The sequence below is a fragment of the Bubalus bubalis genome, chromosome 12 (assembly GCF_019923935.1).
Source record: "Bubalus bubalis isolate 160015118507 breed Murrah chromosome 12, NDDB_SH_1, whole genome shotgun sequence".
In the NCBI taxonomy this organism is placed as follows: Eukaryota; Metazoa; Chordata; class Mammalia; order Artiodactyla; family Bovidae; genus Bubalus; species Bubalus bubalis.
In genome coordinates, this window is record NC_059168.1 from 40,879,147 (window position 1) to 40,906,324 (window position 27,178).

Below are 27,178 nucleotides of genomic sequence, written 5' to 3' on the forward strand. Positions count from 1 at the left end.
GAGCAATTCTTTGTAACAGTTTTTAAGTGGACTTTGATAGAGAGTTGGACTCAAAAAGTGTGGATAAAGCATGAGCAGGCTTAATGTCACCTTTTGTCCTCCGAAAGATCCTTGGCAGAAAAGGAGAGTAATGAATCAGAAGGACAATGGAAAAAGGGGACTGGCGTCTTCCAACAGCATGAGGCTTCTCAGGAACCTGGCCTTTTTCCCCTGGAGATCCTCTGCTTGTGCAACATGAGTGACACAGACCAGGAGTATGTCCTCTGGTCTCTCCGAGGGACAAGCCACCAAGCCCTCCATCTGTCTATTGGAGATAGTGGCTCAGCCTCCCTGTGCAAGAGTTCTAGACACATCAAGGGCCACTAGACATTCATGACTGGGCTGTGTGACAGACGTCACCCACAAGTATTTTATAAATACATAGTTACGTGCCAGACATGTTCTTTGATTCTGCAAAGTTTGGCCAGCAGCACTCGAAATTCTATACTGTAATCCATGTGCATCAGCCAGCACTTGGCTCTTACAGCCCTCAGGACTCGACTACTTTAGAAATTGCATGATGACCAACAAAATCAAAGTATCTATCATTTTCACACTGGCCTTTCCTTAAGAAACTCTTGGCTCCATGAATAGAATTGTCCTATGAAAACATTCATCAAGACACAGCCCTTAGTTTTGAGGGAAATTTGGGGAGTAGAAAGACACTTTGAATTGAATACAAAAACCAGGTGTTTGAGCTATGTTAAAGTAATAATGCTAATGAAACAAACAGCTGATGTTGATTGAGCATTTTCTCTGTGGGCGACACCATGCTAGGCTCATTTAATTTTCCCACAATCCTTGAGATGTTTTATTATCTCAAGTTTACAGGTAAATAATGCAGTGAAAAGGATTTCCAGGATGCAAACCATGACTCCATTGCGATCTATGGCCGTGGTTGCTGTATTTGGATGATATGAAGAATCATGGGGGAGTTTTTTTTTTAAATAAAAGACTATTTTCAGATTGTATATAAAAATAAATTCCAGAGATATTCAAAATCTAAACTTCAGAAATCATAAAAATATGAGATATTTTTAAATACTTATCAGTTGGGAAAGACTATTCTAAGGAATAAAAAAGCCTCTGTGTATTTACATTGTACAAAATTGAAAGTTAGCTTTTTAGAAAGTCATAAGAAAAAGATAAATCTCACAGTATAAAAATACATATAGGATATAAACAGGCAATTCTTAGAAGAAATGAGCATGGCTAATAAACATGTGAAATGAAGCTGAGAATGAAAATTAAAAGTGAGATATCATTTTAAATGCAATATATTGGTAAAATATTAAGCTATGAAAAATATTTAGCATCAGTGAGCTGTGGAGAAATGGGCCCTCTTGTAATTTCTGTGGATGAGAGTAGAAAATGATATAGTTTTTTGGAAGGATAAATTTTCAGGTTTGATAAGTTCACATACCTTTGATACAGAAATTCCATTTCTAATCTATAGTGTAAAACAACTTCATGTAAATGAAAATACACATATATATATATGTATATGTGCTTAGTCACTCAGTTGTGCCTGACTCTTTGCGACCCCATGGACTGTAGCCCGCCAGGCTCCTCTGTCCATGGGGATTCTCCAGGAAAGAATACTGGAGTGGGATGCCATGCCCTCTTCCAGGGGATATTCCCAGCCTAGGGATCAAACCCAGCTCTCCCGCAGTGCAGGCAGATTCTTTACCATTTTGGTAAAACTAATAAGTTAGGGACAATAGTAAAAGTACAGTAAAGGCTACAAATAATTATGACAATTTATACTATGAAATACTGTATAGCTATTACAAGCAATAAGAAAAATAGATTTGGATAAATCTAGATATAAATCAGAATTACATAAAATGAAAGTCAATTCACAGAACAATATGTGTAGTCTGATTTTGATCATGTAAAATACAGACACAGATCAATTTGAAATGAATACATAAAGGATACGAGGCTCAAAAGAGTGACATAGGAAGATTGTCAACTCATTTCCTGCCATAGACACACTGAGTTTACAGCTACCTATGAAACAATTCCCTCTAAAAAAAAAAAAAACAACAACCTTAAGGGCTGGCTGAGTGATGACTCCACACTGTGAAAATGACAAGAAACCCACATGAAAGGGCGCGAGGCCGGGACACAGCCTCACTGTAAATGGTGTGGTAAAGACTAAAATAAAGATTGTAAAAAAAAAAATTAATATTGTTAAACATCTGTGTTTAACAATAACTAACTCTGTGAGAACAGATACTGAAGGATAGCAGGAACATTCTTTCATATTTTTATTGCATTGATACATCATGTACTGATTTTTAGCTATAAACATATGTTTGTTAATTTATATTTTTGTAAAGTGACTCCCCTAAAGTTATTGAAAATATTATTGACTTGAAAAATTCTACATTCATAGATGAAAAGATAGACATGAAATAAAAGATGGGTCACAGAAATGGTGGGTTTACAGATGATAGGTTTTCTTTAAGCTTTTTCATACTTTATTTTCCATATATTCTGTAGTGAGTACATTATGCTCCACCCAAAGTGTATTGAATAAAAATCTCAAAGATTGGGACCCAGAGATGTGCACTTACAGAGCTCCTGAGATAAACCTGGTAGTCAACTGCCTTTGAGAATAACCCACAAAGGTTACATATCTCTAAACAATTTCAAGGCAACACGGACCTTAGAATTTAAATGTGCTCAGAAAGACTGATTTCACTTAGATTTTGCTTCCAGGTAAATTCTGGAGAACATAATTGTTTCCTTTACATTTCATGAATACTGATACAGTTGCTTTTTTACTTCCAGATTCTCCATGTACTGTGTGGTGATGCTATTACTTTGGTGAGTTTTCCACTCTTGCTGAATATCCTATACCTCATGCTGCTATTTATATTAACTACATATGTTTGCTGCTCTAATTCTAAACTCAACACTTATGACTATGTATTTAATTGCTTACAGAATAACCAGTGGGGTGGTTTTAGAAAACCCATGACTCGTTCTCCACCTCTTTTCTCTTACCCCTTCTTATTTTCTTTTTTGTTTGAAATATGTCACTTTCTCAGGGTTTTGAGCTCTTAGAAAAGAGACAAGATTACTTTTCATATATGAGCGCCCTCTTTTCCTGTATCCCTCATTGGAAAGGAAGAGCCAGATGTGTGTCTTTTTCAAAGAATGTTGAATTAATCTACATAACTTACAATCATGTCTGCCTGCCGTCATGTCTTTCTGACATGCCAGTGTGTACACCAAATGTTTGTCCACTTAGCAATAAGACACTTACTTTTGTATTCCCAGATCTATTGAAGTTTGCTTAAGGATGCAGTTTCGTCCTGTCTCAGCTATGGCATAGGATCAATTTTCCCTTGTGTGCCCACTAGTTCCATTGCTTTTACCTTTGTATATTTCTTATCTTGGAGGTCAAATTATGACTGGACTGTTATATCCTCCAATGGCTACTACAGCAGTACTCTTTGGAGAAAAAATAAAGTATAACTTTGTGGCTTGTCTGTATCTATCTTGAGATCGTTTTTCACATTCCAAATTTTGGAAGCTCATGAAGCTGAAGTTCCTGACCTCTTGTTTACATGTACCCCTGGCTAAATTTCTCTTGCTACAAGAATAGCTACAAGCATGAGAATTATCATAAAGGGGGAGAAAGCGCTTCAATAATTAGGATTCATCTACAACTTGAGCATTTTATTAATTACACATTGTAATCACATGGCTAGTCACAAAACCAATCGTGCAAGTCTGTATTTAGAGATTTGTAGACAGAAGACTTAACGTAAACATAGAAATGTTAAGCCTACTCAACTGTAACCTGCAAAGAAGATAACAAGAAGGATTCTGTTCTCTGTATGATTTGTGAACAATGCTAAGTAAATATTCATCATTAATATATAATAACTGTTGCTTTTGGCAGTTCACTTTTCATTTAATTTGATAATGTGTCCAGTAAATGAAGTGGTACAGGCTACAGTGTTTTACCAACACAATTGCATATTTTCAATCATTGTTAAATGAAGGCAGCTCAAGGCAAAGCTTTAACCCCCACTAGTTTTGTGTGTGATAAAAAGAGAAGGCGCTATCAATCTTTATTGTCTGTCTCGCTTACTGTAATTGCATTCAATAGTCCACTGATTCTGTTGTCTGTGCTAATGTCAGGAACAGAGGAGAGCCAGATGCTCAGACTTGATCATATGCATCCAGTGGCCACTTTGATAAGTTGGCAGCAAGTCGCTGGGTTTGATGATAAATTGTTAACGCTATAGATTATGAACAGCTGAACACTGCAAGTGTACATGGAGGAAACTTCTTACCTTGTTTTAAATCTGGCACCATGATGCTAGCTAAAGGGCATGTCATGTATTATTCAAATGCATCTTGCGCTGGAAATGTGCCAATGACTCATTGTATCCCTATGAATAGTAAAAACAACAACAACAACAAAAATCCACAGTGATTTGAACATGACATTAATGGTCCCAGGATTATGAAAAGCATTTTGAAATGCTGTTTAATAGTTTTGATTATCTAATTCAACAAGAAGAAAGCTTCTGAGTTTTATTCATGTTTAATCCATATTAAATCATGCTCTTCCTGGTCATTTCTGTTATATTAGCCAATAATGAGGATGTTTTCTAAAAACAAACTGGTTTTTCATTAGTTAAAACCCATGGCAGTTTGCTTGTGAAGGGACCTAAATTGGAGCTGGGGGCAAGCAGTGTGTTGAAATTTTTGCCAAGATTCTGTTTCACAGAGATGCTGCTACCTCTGAGAAATGTGATATAGGCCATTTATACAGAATATATAATAGATCTTGTTTCTCTTGAGCCCATATGACAGTTCTAAAAGTTCAGGTCATGGTTCTTAAGTCATTGGATACCTATTAAAGTTTTAAAAAGCTGAGATGACTGGGAACCATACAAAAGTATTATACTGGAGAATGCTGAGCTGTTGACCACATTTTAATGGAAACTTCTAAGTACAACCAGATGAAGAATATTTCTTTATCTTTGGAGGAGTTGCTCTTGAAGTCTCTGATCTTATATGGTTCATTTTTCCCTAAAATAAACACATGTAAGAAATGCTGTTGGATTTAAGGATGGGGACCAAAAAGGTCTCTCAGCTAATTGGTATGTTTCCTTTTACAAGACACTGGAAATTTTGTAATCTAAGGTGTCTTCCTTTTTGCTCCTGCTGCCAGGAAACTCAAAAACTCAATTATAGTCACCCTTTTAGCTGAGTTTTCAGCCATGATGATCTGTGACTATCTCCTTAATTCTTTTCTTGTTACTTTTACCTTGGTTTTCATGTCTGTCTCTAATAGCAGGAAGAGTATGGATAGAAGAGAAAAGAAAGGAGGAAACAAACTTTAATAAGAGGTTTAAAAGAGTCCAGAGGTATTTAACTGTGTCACCAGTATAAGGACCGAAGTTTCTAGGAATGACCAGTGTGGAATTCTAGCTGATACTGGGAAAGTCACTTCTACCTGTCTTATGGTCGAAATTCCTCATCTTAAAAAAAAATAAAAGTGGATATAATAAAAGTGTTTAACTCATAAGATCTGTGAGGGTTAAATTAATATAAAGCGAGCATTTAATTAACAGCAACTATTATGGTGATAATCTTTATGTGAACTCTAGAAGGTAAATATAGTCCTTTGCTGTTCAGTTACTAAGTCATGTCTGACTCTTTGCAACCCCATGGATTGCAGCATACCAGGCTTCCCTGCCCTCCACTATCTCCCAGAGTCTGCTCAAATTCATATAGACTGAATCAGTGATGCTATCTAATATAACCCAAATAGAGTTTATTTTTTATGGCATCTGAAATTGAGTTCAAGCCTTAATGTAATCTTCCCCATGATTTGGTATACTACATATTAAATCCTGCCTTAAGCAAGCTAATGTATGAGAATCTTGGTTTACTCATTTGATTAAGAAATGTACTCTTCATTCATAAAAGATGTTTATCTTTGTAAAATTATTTTAGTGTTCTTTGAGGTATCAGGCTTTTCTGTGAAAATAAGTTATTTAAATTTATACAAGTTTGCAAGAATATATTATTGGTCTAAAGTAAGATACTGTTCCCTTTAGCTCATCACTTGAGAAAGAGTTCCACCCACATGAACCCTCTCCCTCCTTGTATATCTCTAGAATTATCACTCATCTGGCTGATTGCTCCTCTTAGTTTGCTCAGTCACTGGGACTACTTCTTCCTGGGCTTCTCTCCTTTAGCTCTCCCCGGCTGAGTCCTATTTGTCAGCATGCCCAGGGGCATGGGCTTCCAGCTCCCTGCTTGCTCCACCTACACTCCCTTGTGGATTTGTCCAGTCCAGAGGCTCTATAGACCATTCTAGATACTGATGGCTCCTGACTTCTCATCTCCATTGTGACTCCTTTCCTGGCCCTTTTGCTCACTTATCCAACTACCTATTTGACATCTTACCTTCCATGTAAGTTCAGTTCAGTTCAGTCACTCACTTGTATCCAACACTTTGAAACCCCATGGACTGCAGCATGCCAGGCTTCCCTGTCCATCACCAGCTCCCAGAGCTTACTCAAACTCATGTCCATCAAGTCAATGATGCCATCCAACCATCTCATCCTCTGTTGTCCCCATCTCCTCCAACCTTCAATCTTTCCCAGCATCAGGGTCTTTTCCAGTGAGTCAGTTCTTCGCATCAGGTGGCCAAAGGATTGCAGTTTCAGCTTCAGCATCAGTCTTTCCAATGAATATTCAGGACTGATTTCCTTTAGGATGGACTGGTTGGATCTCCTTGCAGTCCAAGGGGCTCTCAAGAGTCTTCTCCAACACCACAGTTCAAAAGCATCAATTCTTTGGCGCTCAACTTTATAGTCCCACTTTCACATCCATATATGACTACTGGAAAAACCATAGCTTTGACTAGACGGACCTTTGTTGGCAAAGTAATGTCTCTGCTTTTCAATATGCTTTCTAGGTTGGTCACAACTTTTCTTCCAAAGGATCAAACGTCTTTTAATTTCATGGCTCGTTTAATTTCCATGTAAACAAACATCCAAAACCTAGCTTGATTTCCACCCTCCTCCCCCGAGGCCATCTTATTCTCCAGGCATTCCTATTTCAGTAAGAATCACCACCATGTGAAATTGCTTAAGCCAAAACTTAGTTATCAAACTTGCTTCCTCTTTTTATTCACCAATCACAGTCTACCAGGAAGTCCTGCTGGGTGTGTCTCTGGAACATACCTGATTCCTTCCCCACCTGAGCCTCTAAGCCTAAGTAAGCTGCCACCCCCATTTATCCCACTGCAGAAACCCTCTGGTCTCTCTGCTTCTTTTTTTTCTCCACTGATTGTCATTATCTGATTACTTTATTCTTTATTTGCTGATTCTCTGTATTCCACTACTAACATGTAAACTTCATGAGAACACAAATATTTTTATCTCATTTATCCTTGAGCATTGTGTTCAGCATGGTGGTTCAGAATATAGGCTCTGGGGTCAGATTCACTGGGTTTGGATCCTGCCACTGATGCCCACTGCTCTGGGATTTCACAATTGCTTCATCCTGTGTGGCTCAGTTTTTCCAAGTGAAAATGGAGACTGTGTTAATGTCAACTCAGACTATGTTGTGGGGAATAAAGGATACCATATTTGTGAAATATTTATGACAGGCCTGGAACTCTATTTTCCTACTCAGAATAATACTTCTATACTGTTGATACTTAATAAGTATATGAATAACATAGGAAAATATATACACTGATAATACTTAATTAATTTTGAATATTATCTCCTTTACTATTAATTTATGAAAAGATCTTATAATAATATTTGTGACCTCAGAGAGTATTTAAAATATTTGTAATGTTTAACCCAGTAACCTATGATTAACATTTATGTAGTCATTTAAATTTCTAAAGTTGATATATTAAATCTTGATACATTAGTCAATAATTTTGGGAAATAAGCTTACTCATGATAAATGATGAAATTACTTGGCTGTTTAGAATATTAGAATTTTGAAGATTGATAACTACTTTCTCTTCATATGTGTTACTTGTTTGGGAAATTAGAAAATATAGTTGAACAAAATGAAAAAATATAAAAATAGTTTATAATTCCTTATTTTTATATCTACTTGTACTTCCAGATTTCTCTGTATACTGTCCTTGTATTATGTTTGATGCTAGATGTTGGAAAATAATTAATCTGAGGAGTAATCCTAGGGGAATCACTTACATTGCTACTATTAACTGCATTGCTTTTTTGAAATTAATTTTATTACTCTGCTGTATGTACATAGAACAATTAATTTTTAAATTATATTCTAAGACCTTGTTAAACTTACTTAGTAGCTGTATTATAGAATTTTCTATGTGTACAAATATGTTATCTAGATAAAGACCATTTTACCTTTTTACATTTTACCATTTAACATTTCATTCAATTTTATGGTTTTTATTTCTTTATCTTGTCTTATTACACTATATATAATCTCAAGTAAAATGCACTAGTGAGATGAGTAACCTTTGTCTTTTGTTCCAGTCTTAGAAAGTATTCAGTACTTCTTATGAAATGTGATCCTAGTTGTGAGTTTTTAGCTGTTCAGTTCATTCAGTTCAGTTCAGTCGCTCAGTCGTGTCCGACTTTTTGTGACCCCATGAATCGCAGCACACCAGGCCTCCCTGTCCATCACCAACTCCTGGAGTTCACTGAGACTCACATCCATTGAGTCGGTGATGCCATCCAGCCATCTCATCCTCTGTCGTCCCCTTCTCCTCCTGCCCCCAATCCATCCCAGCATCAGAGTCTTTTCCAATGAGTCAACTCTTTGCATGAGGTGGCCAAAGTACTGGAGTTTCAGCTTCAGCATCATTCCTTCCAAAGAAATCCCAGGACTGATCTCCTTTAGAATAGACTGGTTGGATTTCCTTGCAGTCCAAGGGACTCTCAAGAGTCTTCTCCAACACCACAGTTCAAAAGCATCAATTCTTCGGAGCTCAGCTTTCTTCACAGTCCAACTCTCACATCCATACATGACCACTGGAGAAACCATAGCCTTGACTAGATAGACCTTTGTTGGCAAAGTAATGTCTCTGCTTTTTAATATGTTATCTAGATTGGTCATAGCTTTCCTTCCAAGGAGTAAGTGTCTTTTAATTTCATGGCTGCAATCACCATCTGCAGTGATTTTGGAGCCCCCCAAAATAAAGTCTGACACTGTTTCCCCATCTATTTCCCATGAAGTGATGGGACCAGTTGCCATGATCTTAGTTTTCTGAATGTTGAGCTTTAAGCCATCTTTTTCTTATTAGGTACATACAATTTGTCATGTCATGACTTCTTGATAAATTGATCTTTGGTTCATTATGTAGTGTCCCTTTTTATTTCTGGTAATACTTTTTGAATTGAAGTCTTAACTTACCTAGTATTGTTGTAGCTACACCCTTTCTTCTGAAGCTTAGAGCTCTTTCTCCTCTTTCTGTCAGTGTGTGTTAAAAACGAAGGCCTTGTATTTCCAATAAAGAACTCCATGCTGACCTCCATATAACCCTTCCCAGGGTTGGGCATGAGCTTTCTGTTCTAGTTTTTAGGTTTTTCTCCAGTTCTGGCACTGCATACTTAGTTAACTTTTTTGCTCAATTATGTATTAAAAGGATGTTTGGGGAGTTCACTGGCAATCTAGTGGTTAGGACTCTGCACTTCCACAGCAGGGGGTATGGATTCAGTCCCTAGTCAGGCAGCTAAGATCCTACCTGCAGTGGCACAGCTGGAAAAAAAAAAGGTTGTTTGTTGTGTTTCATACAGCAATTCTAGACATTTGTAGCAGAAAGAGCTTATCTTGTCTGCTATATTGATGAAATTAGGAGGTTCATTGCACCTTTAATTGCACAATTACTTTTTTTAATATTTGAATTTAATTTTCAGTTCTTTAAAAATAAATGTAAAGAACAGTAAGAACTATAGCTGTTATTTATATATTGAGGTTTCTGATAATAAAGATTGTAATGGAAGCTCATGAAGTGTTTTCATTATTTCGAAGTTCCAGGTATAATTTATTTTATATGACAAAATTAGACAAAAATGCTTGCATGTTAACTAGCATGTCTTGCCTCCTGCTTTTTACTAAGATCATATTATCTCAGTATGATAACAATGGTTATATAGGGTTGGTCAGAAACTCTAGCTCTTGATGACATTTGAGACTAAGACACTTTCATTACACCAAATACTGATAAGAGTATTTCAGATATTCTCAATATTCATAGAGGTGAGAATTTAGCACAATCCCTTTCTCAACATTTCTCACATTTTCTCCATACTTTTCCTTTAGTAATTCAGCACAATAATTTGTAATTTTTGCTTTTAATATTTCTAACCTCTTATTTTTACTACATTTTGTTCTGCTGCCCTCTCCATACATTTTCATGCTAAAAATCCATATTTTATAAAACATAAACATATAACCACTGGGAAAACTGAAATAAAAGTAGTCTTTGATTATGTGAATATTTTGATCCTATAGCTTTCTGGGTCTAAGATGTGAGCAAGTTGTGCTTATTGCCAAAATTCACTTGGGAATGTGGATCTCCATCCTTCTATTCTAGACTTTAATAAGATTATATTTGGTAATTGTGCAGTGTGTCAGAGATGAAATTCTAATAGTCACAGCTATGAAGCACGGATAGGGAGTATTTGCATTTTATAAGATTTTGTTCTAGAACCAGAAGGCAAAATAATGTGTATCTTTCTGTAAAATGAGCCTTTATCTAAGCATTTGGATTTGAGAATCCCATAGACAGAGGAGCCTGGCAGGCTACAATCTGTAGAGTTGCACAGAGTTGGACACGACTGAAACAACTTAGCACAGCACAGCGCAGCAATTTGTTTAGTACTAAAGTATAATTAGAAGGCTAATTTGCTAATCCTGTCTATCAACTATAGATATAGTTGTAGAGACATAAGCTTTCTACTCTGGAAAGGTCATGAAGGCTAGCTCCTTGTTTGAAAGTTAAATCTCCTCTACAGTATTCCTGCCAAATACTCGTCAAGTCTGGAATTCAGCTCTTGTTCTATAGCTATGTAACCAGTGAGGTAAGGTATCCTGACTCATGGAGACCAATTTCACCTCCTGAGATAATAAATAACCTTCTCTCCACGTGGTGCATTCTTGTGTCTCACTTTCTCTGAATCTTCAGGCTCTTGACTCTGAGTTGCTATCCCACGCAGCCCAGGACAATCAAAACCAAACCCCAGTGCTTCTTCGGTTTTCACGCACACAAAAAACATCCATCGCTTTTAAGCATTTCATCATTTTATGCATGTACACATATGTGTTATCATGGAGGATAAGTCACATCATGTAGTCTTTAGGGTCTGTTGACAATTTCTTTTCTACTCTTTAATTCTCTCCCCATTCACTTGAGGTAAAGGCAGGATTCATTAAGAAAATTTGTGTTCACATTCACTGTCATTCTTGTCTCCAATTCTGTTTTAGTTTATTGAAGAGTTACTTTCAACAAAGACCATGCTCATCCTGAACGGAATTCTGGTGAATAGTTTTGTCTCTCATCACAGGTAATGCTGCTAAGTCATTTCAGTGGTGTCTGACTCTGTGCGACCCCATAGACGGCAGCCCACCAGGCTTCCCCATCCCTGGGATTCTCCAGGCAAGAACAATGGAGTGGGTTGCCATTTCCTTCTCCAATGCATGAAAGTGAAAAGTGAAAGTGAAGTCGCTCAGTTGTGTCTGACTCTTAGCGACCCCATGGACTGCAGCCTACCAGGCTCCTCCATCCATGGGATTTTCCAGGCAAGAGTAATGAAGTGGGGTGCCATTGCTTTCTCCGTCACAGGTAATAATTATCTTTAAACTGGTATTGAATGTCTATCTATGTGAAAGTTTTAGTTGCTCAGTTGTGTCTGACTCTTTGCGAGCATGGACTGTAGACCACCAGGCATCTCTGTCTATGGAATTCTCCCACTGGAGTGGGTAGCCATTTCCTTCTCCAGGAGATCTTCCCAACCCAGGAATCAAACCCAGGTCTTCCACAATGGGGGCGGATTCTTTACCATCTGAGCAACTAAGTTGCCTGATGGTATGAATTCTTAAAAAATTGTGGTAAGAATTGATAAATGTGTTTAATAATAAAAATGCTGGGAATGTGGATTTGAGGTCCAGGATGGGGGTTTACCTAGGGATAATCATAGCAGGGATACCAGCAAGTAAACGAAAATAATTTGTTTGCAGGTTAGGTTGTAATGAACTATTGTGAAGTGAATACTTTTGTGTTATACTCAAGTAAGTAGAGAATCAGTAGCTAAAACATATTGCCAGATACCTGGTCATTAATTCCTTAATTAATGGATGCATTAGACTAATCTGTAATGAGCACATTCACCTAGATAGGAAGTACTCAAAGTACTTTGAGCCATTAAGTGAGTGACTACTACAAGTAAACACTGCACTGCCCAGCATGACTGCTCATGTGGTTTTAAAAGTGCTTAGGAAACAGATCAGCTTCTAAAATTGACATATTTCCCTCTACAAATTATTCTAACACAGAAAGAAAAACAGTAATGTCTTACTTAAAGTGTAAATTAGATTGATGTCTAAATTACTTTAAATATACTTTACTAGTCTGTGAGATGAGTGCAATTGTGCGGTAATTTGAGCATTCTTTGGCATTGCCTTTCTTTGAGATTGGAATGAAAACTGACCTTTTCCAGGCCTGTGGCCACTGCTGAGTTTTCCAAATTTGCTGGCATATTGAGTGCAGCACTTTCACAGCATCATCTTCCAGGATTTGAAATAGCTCCACTGGAATTCCATCACCTCCACTATCTTTGTTTGTAGTGATGCTTTCTAAGGCCCACTTGACTTCACATTCGAGGATGCCGACTCTAGGTGAGTGATCAGACCATCATGATTATCTGGGTCATGAAGATCTTTTTTGTACAGTTTTTCTTTGTATTCGTGCCACCTCTTCTTAATATCTTCTGCTTCTGTTAGGTCCATTCCATTTCTTTATTGTGCCCTTTATTGTGCCCATTATTATTGTCCTTTATCGAGCCCATCTTTGCATGAAACATTCCCTTGGTATCTCTAATTATCTTGAAGAGATCACTAGTCTTTCCCATTCTATTATTTTCCTCTATTTCTTTGCATTGATCACCGAGGAAGGCTTTCTTATCTCTCCTTGATATTCTTTGGAACTCTGCATTCAAATGGGTATATCTTTCTTTTTCTCCTTTGCTTTTCACTTCCCTTCTTTTCACAGCTATTTGTAAGACCTCCTCAGACAGCCATTTTGCTTTTTTCCATTTCTTTTTCTTGGGGATGGTCTTGATTCCTGTCTCCTGTACAACATCATGAACCTCCATCCATAGTTCATCACGCACTCTGTCTGTCAGATCTAGTCCCTTAAACCTATTTCTCACTCCCACAGTATAGTCATAAGGTGCACAATTGCACTCATCTCACACGCTAGTAAAGTAATGCTCAAAATTCTCCAAGCCAGGCTTCAGCAATACGTGAACTGTGAACTTCCAGATGTTCAAGTTGGTTTTAGAAAAGGCAGAGGAACCAGAGATCAAATTGCCAACATCCACTAGATCATGGAAAAAGCAAGAGAGGTCCAGATAAAACATCTATTTCTGCTTTATTGGCTATGCCAAAGCCTTTGTCTGTGTGGATCACAATAAACTGTGGAAAATTCTGAAAAAGATGGGAATACCAGACCACTTGACCTGCCTCTTGAGAAACCTGTATGCAGGTCAGGAAGCAACAGTTGGGAATACCAGACCACTTGACCTGCCTCTTGAGAAACCTGTATGCAGGTCAGGAAGCAACAGTTAGAACTGGACATGGCACAACAGACTAGTTCCAAATAGGAAAAGGGGTATGCCAAGGCTATATATTGTCACCCTGCTAATTTAACTTATATACAGGGTACATCATGAGAAACGCTGGGATGGAAGAAGCACAAGCTGGAATCAAGATTGCCGGGAGAAATATGAATAACCTCAGATATGCAGATGACACCACCCTTATGGCAGAAAGTGAAGAGGAGCTAAAGAGCCTCTTGATGAAAGTGAAAGTGGAGAGTGAAAAAGTTGGCTTAAAGCTCAACATTCAGAAAACGAAGATCATGGCATCTGGTCCCATCACTTCATGGGAAATAGATGGGGAAACAGTTGAAACAGTACCTGACTTTATTTTTTTGGGCTCCAAAATTACGCAGATGGTGACTGCAGCCATGAAATTAAAAGACACTTACTCCTTGGAAGGAAAGTTATGACCAACCTAGATAGCATATTACAAAGCAGAGACATTGCTTTGTCAACAAAGGTCCATCTAGTCAAGGCTATGGTTTTTCCAGTGGTCATGTATGGATGTGAGAGTTGTATTATAAAGAAAGCTGAGTGCTGAAGAATTGATGCTTTTGAACTTTGGTGTTGGAGAAGACTCTTGAGAGTCCCTTGGACTGCAAGGAGATCCAACCAGTCCATCCTAAAGGAGATGAGTCCTGGGTGTTCCTTGGTAGGACTGATTTTGAAGCTGAAACTCTGATACTTTGGCCACCTGATGCGAAGAGCTGACTCATTTGAAAAGATCCTGATGCTGGGAAAGATTGAGGGCAGGAGGAGAAGGGGACAACAGAGGATGAGATGGTCGGATGGCATCACCAACTCAATGGACATGGGTTTGGGTGGACTCTGGGAGTTGGTGATGGACAGGGGGGCCTGGCCTGCTGGGGTTCATGGAGTCTCAAAGAGTTGGACATGACTGAGCGACTGAACTGAATGGATAAATACACTATTAAATCTTACTACCACAATTAGTATTTTTATTCAGAGTTGTGCAGAATTTTTAGAACTTCTACATTTGAAAAGAAAAGAAACGTTTGTGTTTCTTTAATCTCTTGACAATGCTTTTCTTTCACCTACCTGTGCATCCATTTTCTTCATCCTTTCTTTTGACTTTTGAATGTTGTCGATAAAAATATCTTTAGATCTTACTTAAAAGTGCAATGCCTACTAGTTAATAGCAAGGATAACTGGGAGCAAACTCACCCCAGTGATTCTTAAGACTCAATGTCTACACGAATTGTGTGGTTATTTTATTACCTGGATAGGTTTTTCTTAGTTCTTTTCATAGGTAGTATATTGTTCTGGACCCACATTCTCTCCAAATACTGGCAAACAAACGAAAAATAAACAAAAGAAATGAACAAAAAACAGATAAATCTAGAGCTATGCCATGCCTGCAAAAACTAAATTTTCATAGTGAAATAGGTGATGTATTAAAAAATAGGAGTTAATAAGGAAGCTGTACATTTATTAGAGAAAAGAAATACTGGGAAGGGTGAACTTTTGGTGCTGCAAACATGAGTGAAATATCCCCAGCTCTATTTATCCTTAAGTGTCTGATAGCGGCAGCGGTGGTGGTTGGGGTTTTAGAGAATTTTTACGTCATTAGAATGTTGTGAAGGACTTGCCATAGCATGTTGCACAGGGACAGGAACCTAATAAACACTTTATATGTTCACATATGTATCCCTGTCCATCTTTTTGATTGAAAACAATCCTACTGTAAAATAGTAGTCTACTCTGTTCAATCAGTATGAATATATATATGGTCATGAGAATTATTTAATTTGTTTGATAATCTCATGTTTTGTTTATGCTGGAAAATCATTAAATAAGAGACAGAGAAAACAGAAAAGTGGTTTGTTAAATTCATATTACCTACTGTTCTTTCTTTTCTCCTGTATTTTCTTCAAATTAATCAATTAAAATGCACAGATGTTCAATTAAAACTATGAAAATTTTCCATGGCTACAGATGTTTTGAAGCTGCATTGTTGAAAATTTAACATATCAAGTAATGATTCCCTCTCAGAAGAAATTAAATTAATGACTCTTTGCTAGATTATTTTCCATTTGATAAATTAAACAAAATTGGAAAAAAAACCCCGAGACTTACACTGTATGCTACATTTATTAATTAGCATGATAGGCTAGCAGATATTAATATGAAAAGATGACAAAATGGAAAATGTGTCTTATTTTTCAAGTGAAATACCTTCAGGACTGCAGTTTATCTTATCAGCAAATGGTTATATGGTATAAATTATTAAAATTTACACCTGTAAATAGCAGACAAGTGACACATTTCGTCATCCTACATAATAGAGATGGTAGAGATATATTCAGGACTAATATAACATTTTTCTTCAGATCTTTGTCCACTCCATGCATGACAGACAGTGACCCTTATATAATTTAAGTAGAAAAATAGGATTATTTTCTTGGCTGTGTTGCTTTATCTACAAGAGAATTTATTTCTTTTTTTCCTTATTTCCAATTTGTTTAATTTTTAATCGTCTGCCTACTTATTTATTTATTTATTTTTGTTATGTTAAAACTAGTACATGCTCATTACATTGGTCAGGGTTCTCTGGAGAAACAGACCACTAGGGGACACACACACACACACGCATGCATATGTAGAGAGAGAGTGGGGGAGAAGAGAGATGTATTTTATGGATTTGCCTCACATGATTGTAGGTACTGGAACTTCTGAAACTTGTAGGGTGAGGTAGCAGGCTGGAAACTCAGGCAGGAACTGATGTTGCTACCTTGAGTCCAAAATCCACAGGGCAGGCCAGGCAGACTGGTAAGTCAGGCAGGTTTTCTACATTTCAGTCTTGAGAAAGAACTTTTTTCTTAGAGAAACCATAGTCTTTGCTCTTCAACTGATTGGATGAGGCCCACATGCATTATGGAGAGTAATCTGCTTTATTTGAAGCCTATGAATTATATATATTAATCATATTTAAAAAGTACCTTCACAGTAATATCTAGACGAGTGTTTGACCAAAACTGGGCACAATAGCCTAGCTCAGTTGACATATAAAATTGCCCATCACACTCGTTAAAGAAATTCTAAAAAAGAAATTTGAAAAAAAAAAAAAAAAGACCTGAAAATGATGTTAGAAAAGCACTTAAAATCAAGCCCCTACAGAGAATTTCTGCTACATTTCAATGAACACCCTGAGTCTTCCTCTTGTGTTTATACACCTTTTGTTCTTCCATAGTTGAGAAAATAGTGCTTATTCTACTTCATAACTTTTTATTCTCTTAAGAGAACAAACATTTTCTTAGTACATTAAGATTATTTATTCTGGAATTCATATTTAATAGCTGCAGTATAATTAATTTTAAGGGCTCGTTGGACCCTTAGGTCTTCCATTTTAGAAGGACATTATATCTTTTCACACTTATCCTTTGAACATATTACTAAGCATGCATTTGCTAGATAAAAATATGCACATTTTAGAACTTTGTGCGTGTGTTGCTAAATTGCCTTCCAGAAATGTTATACCAGTTTGCATTCCTAATGGCAATATTTCAGAGGTCTCTTTCTCTCCCTCTTTTAAATATCAGGTGTTGGAATGAAAAAATATCCCAATCCAAAAGATTTTAAAAAGAATTTAATTGTTTTGTAACTTGAACTTTCTTGATTTCTGGTGATGTTGGATGAGTTTCTTAAATTTATTGAAATTTGTAGGTCTTTGTGAATTGTCTGAAAAGCGAAAGTCACTCAGTCGTGTCCAACTCTTTGCGACCCCATGGACTATACAGTCCATGGAATTCTCCAGGCCAGAATACTGGAGTGGGTAGCCTAACCCTTCTCCAGGGGATCTTCCCAACCCAGGAATTGAACCAGGGTCTCCTGCATTGCAGGTGGATTCTTTACCAGCTGAGCTACCAGGGAATCCCTGTGAATTGTCTACTTTGCTTGATTTCCACTAAGTTGCTTGTCATTTTCTTTCTATAAAAAGCTATATATAATATATAAATTTTTTAATTTTTTGCAAAATTTCCCCAAGTTAATTGTTTGCCTTTAAATTTTTATTAAATTTTTTTCATATACTGAAATTTTTGTTTTTCTTTTGTATAGCAGATCCACCAGTATTTTCTGTTATGGCATGCTTTTTGTTTCATATATTATAGTTTTTCTAGCCCCGGAATGTATGCCTTCTGGGTTACTGTCTTTTTTCCCTTTTTTTAAATACTGAAATTCACTTTGATATATGGTGTGAGACAGGGATTATTTTTAAGTTTATGATTGTGTTTAAAATGCAACTTTTATGTCCTTTTAAACATGACAGATATTTAGACTGAAAAGGTTAGAAAGGAACAACTTATACACTTCACATCTGGTAGATCCAACATAGATCAAAATGGTTCTGTGGCATTATTTGGTTTTCTGTCAAAAAGCAGAGTTAAATGTAACAGTACTCGCCCGAGGCTTTCATATGTATGAATGTGTATGTACAAGAGCATGCAAAAAACATGCCTATGGGATGACAATTATGATTCTAGGAACAATTTCCAGTGTGGAAATGGTTTGCTCATTAGCCACACAGTTTTCACAGACTTGAAAATTTTTCTTCATGAACAATCCTGTATCTTTTAGTCAATGATCATACTTGGAGGAGGAAATGGCAACCCACTCCAGTATTCTTTCGTGGAGAATCTCATGGACAGAGGAGCCTGGAGGGCTACAGTCCATGGGGTCAGAAAGAACTGAATGTGACTGAGCAACTGAGCACATACAATAATCACACTATCTCACTGAATACTAGACTACATGTTTTAACTGCAGGGATATGTATAAAGGCAGGATATGTCCAGGAGCAATAGACTACCAATGAGCAAATCTTGTAATCAATGAATAATTTGAGGCAGAAAGTTTATGACAACACTCCCTAGTATAGTGTTATTTGTGGCCCAAATATAGTTATCACTGTTGCATGCATGATTGTGTATGTCCCCATAGGAAATGTCTTCCATTTATTCTTTACAAAGTTGTACATTATTGGGTAAACTGTCTGTAAGACACCATAGTGACTGAGATAAATCTTATAATAGATATTTTTTTCCACATCTTAAAAACTCTCATTACTCTCATTTTCAATTTTTCATCACTAGATGTGGGAAAAGAAATAGTGACAGGAAATTTAAAATGAGCCATTTTAAGAGTCATCCTTTTCATGATTTCTAGAAACAAATTTTGTATTTTACCAATAAATTTCATGGATTCACCAATTTACATTAGATTAGTAGTCTCTCTTTTGGAGATTACTTTTTCAGAGTTACCTTACAGTTTCTTTTTTTTCTTTAAAATTTTTTTAATTGAAGTATAGTTAATTTATAATATTGTGTTGTCTTAGGTGTACAGTGAAGTGACTCAGTTATATGTATAAATATGTATATAATTATATTCTTTTTTCTTTGATCTTTTCCATCATAGTTTATTATAAGATATTGAAAATATTAATAGTTCTCTATGCTATACAGTAAATCCTTGTTGTTTATCAGTTTATTTTTAATGTAGTGGAATTCCTTACTTATATTTGTAGATTTTGGTTGTGTATTGCATTGTTTTAGACTTGAAGTTTCTAGGAGACGGGGCTTCGGATTTTGCATTTTCTTTATCTCACCATGTGATTTATTTTATTGAAAATTTGAGAAGCATTAGACTGTTGTTTTGAGGTTTAGAATTAGTTTCTTCAGGAAATTTGTCATGAAATTTTATGAAAAGATATATAAAAGGGCCTAGCATAGTGGCGACCATGGTGTAGTCATTGCATACATATATATTAAATTATGTATTTAATCTGGGTATCAAAAATATTAGTAAACTGATATGTACTTGGCTGCAGATTTTTGGCTGTTTCTAAGGAAGCTTTCATTTAAATACATATATTTTGCAGCGTATGCTTTGTGTTACTAATCTCTGTGAACATAACATTTAGAGGACAATGTTTATTGACTTTTTAGTGTGAACAGCTCATCAGTCTGTTAAAGATTCAATATTCTAAATATCCCAAGCACATAAATATCCACAAGTACTACTTGCATTAAGTAACAGAATCACCATATATTTGCACAGCTGCTAAGTGGTTGTCTTAAAATTAAAAAAAAAAATAGTTCAGGTGTATGGAATTATTCAAATTATGTTAATATTCAGAGGTTTATACCAAAATAAGAAGATGCCACCTTGTGGTATAAAAAGATTATTTAGCATGTATGTAATATGTAGTTGACAAATCTTTCAAATGACATGTGGTTGATAAACCTAGTTGAATAAATGTGAAAAGAAGCTAAAATGCTCATGCTCATAAATCAAATGTTTTAATTCAGTAACTACATCACAAATAGAAAGATCACAGGGGGAAAATTATGTGAAAGTGTATTGTTTTATAAAAGCAGTGTCTATCAGCAGTATACAACAGCCACATAGAAATTAAAAGGAGCATTTCAGTAATATTTACTATGATAAACTCAGAACATATATGTTTAAATTAAGTTTTTGTTCCTTTTTTAAGAACAACTGCTATATTTTGTTCCTTTAGGTATAAACAGTAACATTATGATTTAATTTTAATGAGTTTAAAGATAATGTTTAGACTCTGAATAATGTTTGTGCATGTTGTAATGATGGTTTGTTGAAAAGACAAAGATTGTTTGAGATGAATATGGTCTAATGCATTTGCCTAGATGGTAGCTCACTATATCAAATTACCCTAGAATTTTTGGGGTGAATCAATCTTGGAAACCATGTAATCCAATAGCCCCTATTTTATAGGTTGTAAACTGAGGTACAGAGATGCTATTTGAGTTATCCAGGAGCCGCTTCTTCCTCAGAGATTGACTTTCTTCATCCTGTGCTCTTTGTACTTCCCATTTTGCATTTGAATTGGTGTCTTATATTGAGCAGCTTTGTTTCTCAGAGAAAGAAAGGAAGAGAACACATTTCTCCCCTCTGAACCTTTCATTAAATGTTTATTCTGTTGCATTTTTCTATAAGCATTTTTATATTGCCATTTTCTCCTCTTATTAGAATACTTAATATAGTTCCAAATAGTGCATAATTGAAAACAGTTTATCATATCCATTTTTATTTATTAGTGTAATAGTATGCCTGCAATCTGGTGGCAGGAAAGTACTGCACTATTTTACTGTAATTTATCCCATTTTAAATGTTCATTTGGGTCTATGAAATTGCATAATACTTTTCAGAAATACATTCTCAAAGTGTGTGCTGGGAAAAACCTCAAACATCAGAATTGATTTAGAAAATTTTGTAGGAACAATATTGTGGGATATTCCAAATTTCAAAGTTAAATGGATCAATCAGACTGTCATTTTAAAGATTTTGAAAATTTGTGCATCTGTGAGAGCTCACCAAGATCTTGTCCATAGACAGTTATCCATGACAAATGATAAAAGAAGGTACCAGAGATTCTTGCTATTGAAATTTTAGAGGAGCAAGAATAACTGGGTTTCTGGATTAATAAGGAAAAGCATCAAAGATAGAATTATATTTAAATGGAATAGTGAGGAAAAATAATTCAGATAATTGGGTTGTAGGGGGGTGGACATTTTAGGGAGAAATGGTGTGCCCTAAGACTTTTTTTCTTTGGGACATAGAGAATAGAAATTTTTTTAGAGATTTAAGGTGGAGGGGCACTTTAAAAGCTAAGACAATTGAGGATATTAAATGATGAACTAAAAATATTTAGCATTTTTTTCTGTATATGTTGAAAGCCATGGTAATTTTTGGTAAGACCCAGCTTACCCCACAGTAAGTCTCTTCTATCAGGAAGCTTCCATAAGCCATTTATCGTTATCCCTCAAAGGGTAGACGGAATGAAAACCACAGTCACAGAAAGCTAATCAAACTGGTTACATGGACCAAGGCCTTGTCTAACTCAATGAAACTATGAGCCATGCCATGTAGGGCCACCCAAAATGGACAGGTCATGGTGGAGAGTGCTGACAAAACGTGGTCCACTGGAGAAGGTAATGGCAAACCACTACAATATTCTTGCCTTGAGAACCTCATGAACAATATGAAAAGGCAAAAAGATATGACACTGAAAAATAAAATCCCTACGTCGGTAGGTGCCCAATATACCACTGGAGAAGAGTGGAGAAATAACACCAGAAAGAATGAAGAGACAGAGCCAAAGTGAAAACAACACCCAGCTGTGGATGTGACTGGTTATGGAAGTAAAGTCCAATGCTGTAAGAACAATATTGCATAGGAACCTGGAATGTTAGGTCCATGAATCAAGGTAAATTGAAAGTGGTCAAACAGATGGCAAGAGTGAACATTGACATTTTAGGAATGGGCTGGAATGGGCGAATTTAACTCAGATGACTATTATATTTATTACTGTGGGCAAGAATCCCTTAGAAGAAATGGAGTAGCCTTCATTGTCAACAAGAGTCCAAAATGCAGTACTTGGATGCAGTCTCAAAAATGACAGAATGATCTCTGTTCGTTTCCAAGGCAAACCATTCAATATCACAGTAATCCAAGTCTTTGCTGTCGCTGCTAAGTCGTTTCAGTCGTGTCCGACTCTGTGCAACCCATAGACGGCAGCCCACTAGGCTTCCCTGTCCCTGGGATTCTCCAGGCAAGAAGACTGGAGTGGGTTGCCATTTCCTTCTCCAATGCATGAAAGTGAAAAGTGAAAGTGAAGTTGCTCAGTCGTGTCCAACTCTGAGCGACCCCATGGACTGCAGCCCACCAGGCTCCTCCATCCATGGGATTTTCCAGGCAAGAGTACTGGAGTGGGTTGCCATTGCCTTCTCCAAGTCTTTGCCCAATCACTAATGCCAAAGAAGCTGAAGCTGAATGGTTCTATGAAGACCTACAAGACCTTCTAGAATTAATACCCAAAAAAGATGTCCTTTTCATTATAGGAAATTGGAATAAAAAAGTAGGAAGTCAAGAGAGAGCTTGAGTATCAGGCAAATTTGGCCTTGGAGTACAAAACGAAGCAGGTCAAAGGCTAACAGAGTTTTGCCAAGAGAACTCACTGGTCATAGCAACACCCTCTTCCAACAACACAAGAGAAGACTCTACACATGGACATCACCAGATGGTCAATACCAAAATAAGATTGATTGTGTTATTTGAAGCCAAAGATGGAGAAGCTCTATAAAGTCAGCAAAAACAAGTCCGGGAGCTGACTGTGTCTCAGATCATGAACTCCTTATTGCCAAATTCAGACTTAAATTGAAGAAAGAAAGTAGAGAAAACCACTAGACCATTCAGGTATGACCTAAATCAAACCACTTATGATTATACAGTGGAAGTGAGAAATAAATTCAAGGGATTAGATCTGATAGAGTGCCTGAAGAACTATGGATGGAGATTCGTGACATTATACAGGAGGCAGTGATCAAGACCATCGCCAAGAAAAAGAAATGCAAAAAGGCAAAATGGTTGTCTTAGGAGGCCTTATAAACAAGAAGAGAAATGAAAAGCATAGGAGAAAAGGAAGATATATCCATTTAAATGCAGAGTTCCAAAGAACAGCACGGAGAGATAAGAAAGCCTGCCTCAGTGATCAATGCAAGAGATGAGGAAAACAATAGAATGGCAAAGACTAGGGATCTCTTCAAGAAAATTAGTGATATCAAGCGAAGATTTCATGCAAAGATGGGCTCAATAAAGGACAGAAATGGTACGGACCTATGAGAAGAAGAACATATTAAGAAGAGGTGGTGAGAATACACAGAAGAATTATACAAAAAAAGATCTTCATGACCCAGATAACCATGATGGTGTGATCACTCACCTAGAGCCAGACATCGTGGAATGCGAAGTCAAGTGGGCCTTAGAAAGCAACAGTACGAACAAAGCTAGTGGAGGTGATGGAATTCCAGTTGAGCTGTTTCAAATCCTAAAAGATGATGCTGTGAAAGTGGGGCACTCAATATGCCAGCAAATCTGGAAAACTCAGCAGTGGCCACAGGACTGGAAAAGGTCAGTTTTCATTCCAATCCCAAAGAAAGGCAGTGCCAAAGAATTTTTCAAACAACCACACAATTGTACTCATCTCACATGCTAGCAAAGTAATGCTCAAAATTCTCCAAGCCAGGCTTCAGCAGTACGTGAACTGTGAACTTCCAGATGTTCAAGCTAGACTTAGAAAAGGCAGAGGAGCCAGAGATCAAATTGCCAACATCTTCTGGATCGTTGAAAAAGCAAGAGAGTTCCAGAAAAACATCTACTTTTGCTTTATTGACTACACCAAAACCTTTGACTGTGGATCACAACAAACTGTGGAAAACTCTTCAAGAGATGGGAATACCAGACCACCTGATCTGCTTCTTGATAAATCTGTTTGCAGGTCAGGAAGCAACTTTTAGAACTGGACATGGAACAACAGACTGGTTCTAAATCGGAAAAGGAGTATGTCAAGGCTGTGTATTGTCACCCTGCTTATTTAAATTATATGCAGTGTATATTATGCAAAATGCCAGGCTGGATAAAGCAGAAGCTGGAATCAAGGTTTCAGCGAGAAATATCAATAACCTCAGATATGCAGATGACACCACCCTTATGGCAGAAAGCGAAGAAGAATTAAAGAGCCTCTTGATGAAAGTGAAAGAGGAGAGTGAAAAAGTTGGCTTAAAACTCAACATTCAGAAAACTAAGATCATGGCATCTGGTTTCATCACTTCATGGCAAATAGATGGGGAAACAATGGCAACAGTGAGATACTTTATTTTGGGGGGCTCCAGAATCATTGCAGATGTGAAATTAAAAAGACACTTGCTCCTTGGAAGAAAAGTTATGACCAACTTAGATAGCATATTAAAAAGCAGAGACATTACTTTACCAACAAAGGTCCATCTAGTCAAAGCTATGGTTTTTCCAGTGGTCATGTATGCATGTGAGATTTGGACTATAAAGAAAGCTGAGTGCTGAATATTTGATGGTTTTCAACTGTGGTGTTGGAGCCAACTCCTGAGAGTCCCTTGGACTGCAAGGAGATCCAACCTGCCAGTCCTAGGGGAAATCAGTCCTGAATATTCATTGGAAGGACTAAGGCTGAAGTTGAAACTCCAATGCTTTGGCCACCTGATGCAAAGAACCAACTCATTGGAAAAGACCCTGATACTGGGAAGGATTGGGGGCGGGAGGAGAAGGGGACTACAGAGAATGAGATGGTTGGATGGCATCACCGACATGATGGACATGAATTTGAGTAGGCTACAGAAGTTGGTGATGGACATGCAGGCCTGGTGTGCTGCAGTCCATGGGGTCGCAATGAGTCAGACATGACTGAGCGACTGAACTGCACTAATAAGACATTATAAAATGCAGTAATATTTCTATTTTAGGATATATATGTGTGTAAGTATGTGTGTGTTTGTATGTGTGTATGTATATATACAGATATAGTCTTAGCTACACTTTTCTGTGTTATTTCTGCTTCTAATAATTTTTTGAGCTTCCCCCTATGAATTAGTATCTTATCAAATTTTTTTATCTTATCAGTTTTTAAATATGCTATACATGGATTCTTCAAAAGCAAATTCTGCTTTTAGAGTAGGCAACTCAATACATATATCTATCAACTATTCTATCAATTCTTCATGTTACTATTGTTTTAATTATAATAGTCAAGTTCTCCATTGTTAAATTTTTCATGATCAGCCAAGATGTATTAAAATCTATTATGACAACTTGTTTCTTTCCCTTTTTCATCTTAGGTTCATCTCCTAGTTTTACATTTGAATGTTTTATTATTTGACATGTAAAGTTCCTTGGTTGCTATATTTTTATCTTAACTTTTATCAATAGAACACTGTACTTTTATCCCATTTTATGTTTGTTAACTTAAAAGCTGCATTGTCCTATGTTAGCATTGCCACCTTAACTTTCATTTAATTTGTATTTGCTTGAGAAATCTCTACTCGCTTTTTTATTTTTAGCCTTTACCTGCACTTCCAAATTAGAGCTATCATAGTAGCAGCACACAGAGTGTGTCTTTTCAGTCAAACTGGTCGTTTTCCAGCTATTTCCGATTTTTTTCAAAACTGATAAATTGGTCTTTTTTTATGATTATCTTCCTTTTTATGTTTTATTTCCTTCAGCTTTTGTATTTCTGTACTTTTTGTTGCCTTTGTTTTGTTTGCTATTGTTTTAATGAATTATGCTTTCATCTCTAATTATTAGCGTAGTGGATATCTTGATATTTTCCTACTTGATTTTCAAAATATCCAACTTGCATTTTTCTAAGAATTACAGTATAGAAAGAGGGACTTCCCCAGCAATCCAGTGGTTAAAACCATGCGCTTCCAATGCAGGGTTGCAGATTCAATCCCTGGTGGGGGAACTAAGATTCCACGTGCTATGTGGTATGGCAAAAAAAAAAAAAGTATAGCAAGAAACAATATCTTGTGTTTATCCATAGCAAATGCTTTTATAGACCCTTCCCTATCCTCTATTCTCTCTTTGTTCCTAACAAAGGGATGTTGGACTTTGACGGTTAGTATTAAATTATTTTTATATCAGATATATTCTTTTGTAAGTATTTTTTTTTAATTTGCATTCAGATTTGAAAATATATTTGCAACAGTAATGTAAGGCTAATGGATTTTTAAATTGTTTCAGAGCTCATCGCTAGATTGTATATCCTAGCTTTCCTATTCATGAGGTTTTTAATTTTAATTCAAGTTTTAGTAGTCTTTTCATCCCACTTTCTTTTTCTTTTGCCTGAAGTGTTCTTTATTTTTATGGTATATTGAGGCTGGCTTACAATTTCCTAAAATTGTTTCCTGGTTTTTATAAGAGAGAGAAATATCTAAAACATGAGTGATATTTTCTTGTTTTACCGTATTTAATCACAGGTCCTTTGTTGTTTTATTTCTCTTACATTCACTCAAATGAGAACTTTTTTCCAGATTCATTACCTTCCATTTCCCGCCCCCTTGCACCTTTATCCATACTATTGGATAACTTAACATGTTCATTTTGCTTCCTAATTTCTAATGCCCGTGAACTTTTACATAGTGTGTTCCTGCTGCCTTCTACTGACTGCACCACCCACCCCAAAATAATGGAGCTAACTGAAACTATAACCTTCAGGATTCATCGAGGGCAGTATTCTTCCAGTTCTTTCTAGACACTTCATTTGTTGAGTACAGTGTCTCCCAGGATGCAATGTGCTGTAATTATCCTCCCACCACTTTTCCTCAACTATTATTTTCTGAGAGGTTTTCCTATCTGGATAGCATAAAAACATGAGTGAACAGGAAGGGAGTATAATA

The 27,178-nt window shown here is 36.6% G+C and overlaps 1 long non-coding RNA gene across 1 annotated transcript in view; it reads left to right on the forward strand.

Annotated features, from left to right (window-relative positions):
* LOC112578057 overlaps window positions 1–27,178 on the forward strand; it is a 274,039-nt gene that overhangs the window by 18,897 nt on the left and 227,964 nt on the right. The window contains exon 3 of the long non-coding RNA XR_006639792.1: window positions 2,839–2,874. This is a non-coding gene — a long non-coding RNA (uncharacterized LOC112578057). The remainder of the gene's footprint in view (window positions 1–2,838; window positions 2,875–27,178) is intronic.